The 3,907-nt window shown below is 44.2% G+C and overlaps 1 pseudogene; it reads left to right on the top strand.

The window, feature by feature from the left end:
• The first annotated feature begins 3,452 nt into the window (after positions 1 to 3,452).
• Positions 3,453 to 3,570, top strand: LOC126204674 (5S ribosomal RNA; annotated as a pseudogene).
• The last annotated feature ends 337 nt before the right edge of the window (positions 3,571 to 3,907 follow it).

Raw genomic sequence — 3,907 nt, forward strand, 5'->3', positions numbered from 1 at the left:
GGAAGAAAAAACGACATTCATTACTCCAAATTAAGGTTGTCTTTTGCACGAAAAGGGGTGTACAATGCTGTATCACTTACCCAGTGATATAAAATGTTTGACAGGCAGCAAAATAATATTTTAAAACAAACTGGAAAAGTCTCTCCTTGACAACACGTTCTATTCTGTAGAAGAATTTCTATTATTGTAATGTGTAATCTGTATATTTAGAAAAATAAACATGTAAATAGTTACAAATTAATTTGCGATGTAAATGTAAAATGACTTACCCCACACCATTACGATTTATCGTGCAATATGATCGAAGGCACATAAAACTCACTAACTAACATTTAAAAGAAGTTCATCCCCGTAAACGCTAAGTTTCGCGCTGTCCGTGAGATTCTCGACTAGTTTGAAATCTTATTGACTGTTTGTGATATTTCTTGGTAAGCCATTACTTGTCTCATCATAGACGACACACCTCCAAACAAATAAAAAGATTTGTCTGAAAAACGTATTGACCTTACGTTGAATGGTACTAGAAAACGCAGGCCGCGGTCGCCGAGCGGTTCTAGGCGCTTCAGTTCGGAACCGCGTGACTGCTACGGTTGCAGGTTCGAATCCTGCCTTGGGCGTGGATGTGTGTGATGTCCTTAGGTTAGTTAGGTATAAGTAGTTCTAAGTTCTAGGGGACTGATGACCTCAGATGTTAAGTCCCATAGTGATCAGAGCCATTTGAACCATTTTTTGCTAGTAAACGTAGGCAATATTCACAGTGTTAGTTACGCATTCACGATTAAATCGCAAAACCGATTTCGACGAAATTTAGTGTGAGATATCTTGAACCCTGAGGAAAAACATAGGTAACTTTATAAAGTGTGTAATAGAAGACATTTATTTCTCTAAAGAATATTACGAGAATTAGCGAAAGTCTTTATTCTTTGAAAAAGCTATTTACTATTTCACTTTTGAGCTTTATTATGTCTGTGAAAACGCTTTTATTGGTTTATGTGTTCTACGAAGTATGATTTAAAGTAATCAACAGAATGTTTATACAGATCTCAACGTGTTTAATCCGTACTTCCATACTAATACCGCTATACTGGTAAACATCTACTTTACACACCAAGATATTAATGTACATCTGCACAAATCTTCATTACTATTGCCAATTTTTCTCATGTTTATCATTATTATTCGATTTTTTACTGTTATTATTATTGCTTTTATCATAATCTGTTTTAACAATACTGCCAGAATTTACTTTATTAGGTCTTAGTCACTACTCTTTATTCATATTGTCACTAGAGTAATCTAATTTTCTTATTTAAACTATTGTCATGATGTAACTCTAATGTGTGAAATGCTGCACGTGTGGAACACTGGTCAGATGTAAGAGAGGGCCTGATGGCCTTAATCTGATCAGGTTAAATAAATAAATAAATAAATAATTAAATGCGAAAGTAACTTAGTTCAAATGTGAGTGAATTGCTAAGGGACCAAACTACTGAGGTCACCGGCCCCTAGACTTACACTATACTTAAACCAACTTACACTAAGGACGATACACACACCCACGCCCGAGGTAGAACTCGAACCTCCAGCGGGAGGGGCCGTGCAATCCGTGAAATGGCGCCTCTAACCGAGCGGCCACTCCGCGCTGCTAACTTACGTTATATCACTCTACCGCTGAACCGATTCCGATCAGATTCGGTGTGGAGACAGAATGAACCCCAAGAAACATTACAGGCTGTTTTAGAAAGTTATATTACCTTTTTGAGTATCACTAACAGTTTTAAATATGGTGTACGTGAGTGGGATACAGACGACGCTGACGCGATAGTCAGCGACTCTTAGTTGTTACAGATTATTCCGTGCCAGTGCCTGTCCGGTGTTGCTCTGCGCACGGTTTATGATATTGAGTTGCTACACCAACTGGCATAGCTGGAGCGGTTTTGTGGAAATACAACAGAAGCCGACGGTAAGGCCGAGAACGATATTTGGCATTATTACTATGGCGTCAGTTACTCGAACGCCACGAACCTCGGAGGAATCTCACTTCCACCGGACCTTACATGCAGAACGTCATGCGGCCGTAAGAGCCCGTCACATATTTAACGCTGAGTGTCACTTGTCTCTTACACCTTCTCGAACGCTTGAAGACTCACAACGACCTCATCATTTAAAGGGTGGACGACATATTGAGATGCCGTACCTTCACATGTACAACGTGAGGGAGTCTTAGTGAAGCGGCATTTCATTGTGATCCATTAATTAGTTCTGTTAATCTTCGAATAGTCGCCTTAGGCAAAATGGATCAAAAATGTAGGCACGGCAGAGCGTTGAAATGGAAGGAAAGAACAGATTGTACATGTTGCTCTGGTTGAAAAATCTTACTCTAATTCTGTACGAAGCTAATGAACTGAGGTGATTTTTAATATAATTAGAAATAAAATACATGCTTTCAGAAGTCTTCAATTGGTGTGGTTCTACGTATTTTTACGGTTCAAGGTCAAATTTACCATAGAATTGGCTCTCTGCTTCCACCATCGCCAGTTAAGCGTGTAATAACGTCCAAAGCTTGCTATCGACATAGACCCGTCCACACGATACGAGCGTCACCTGGTGAGGAATGACTGCTAGTCAGACTCAGGCAAGTTGCATGAAGTATCAGTGACCGTGCTCTCTCTGTGTAGAAAGGGGAAGGCGCGCGATCTCTCTGAGTTTGACCGAGGGCAGACGGGGATGGCCCGCAGGCTCGGCAAGAGCATTTTGGAAACTGTACGACTTGTCGGGTGTTCGAGGATTGCCATGGTGAGTGTCTTCAGTGTCTTCAACACGTGGCGAAACCACGTCCAGACGTCGTGGGGTTGGGCGGCCATCCCTCATCACAGATGTCGGACGTCTTAGGCATGCCTGTGCCAATGTTAACAGCACTACATCATCAACCACGATTGAAATGGACATACGACCATCGGCACTGCATGTTGGGGTAGTGGCAGCACCTTGCATGGTCTGATGAATCCTAATACCCTCTATATCATGCCGATGAGAAGGCGGTAATCCGTCGTCTTGTAGGGGAGCAGCTCCTTAACACCTGTACTGTGGGACGCAGACAAGCTGACGGCGGCTCTGGGGAACATTCACGTGCGCATCGATGGGTCCAGTGGAGCTCGTACAAGGCACCATGATAGCCAAGAGATATCGTACACTGGCTGCAGACCTTGCGCACCCCTTCGTGGGGATTATGTTTCCCGTCAGCAGTGGCATTTATCAACAAGATAATGCGCCATGTCACAAGGTGAGGAGTGTGATGGACTGGTTCGAGGAGTTCCAATTGATGTGAAGACCCTCCCAAGTCACCAGATCTGAACTCGATAGAAAATATCTGGGCTATGATTTAACGTGGCGTCAGAACTCATCGCCCCCCCCCCCCTCCCCGGAATTTGTGGGAATTAGGTGACTTGTGTGCCAACGGCCTTGCCGCAGTGGTAACACCGGTTCCCGTCAGATCACCGAAGCTAAGCGGTGTCAGGCTGGGCTAGCACTTGGATGGGTGACCATCCGGTCTGCCGAGCGCTGTTGGCAAGCGGGGTGCACTCAGCCCTTGTGAGGCAATCTCAGGAGCTACTTATTGAGAAGTAGCGGCTCCGGTCTCGGAAACTGACGTACGATCGGGAGAGCGGTGTGCTGACCACATGCCCCTCCATATTCGCATCCAGTGACACCTGTGCGATGACGATGACACGGCGGCCGGTCGGTACCTTTTGGCCTTCATGGACTGCTGCGCGGTGGTGCTCTACTCGAAAGAATCCGGTTCGAACTGTGGTGGTGGAAGACATTTACATCGACAGTGTTCGGCTGACATGGGTAGGAGATGTCGTCGGGTAAAGTTCCTACTCTCCAGTTTCCTGAATTAAATTTC

This window comes from Schistocerca nitens, chromosome 9 (assembly GCF_023898315.1).
Source record: "Schistocerca nitens isolate TAMUIC-IGC-003100 chromosome 9, iqSchNite1.1, whole genome shotgun sequence".
In the NCBI taxonomy this organism is placed as follows: domain Eukaryota; kingdom Metazoa; phylum Arthropoda; class Insecta; order Orthoptera; family Acrididae; genus Schistocerca; species Schistocerca nitens.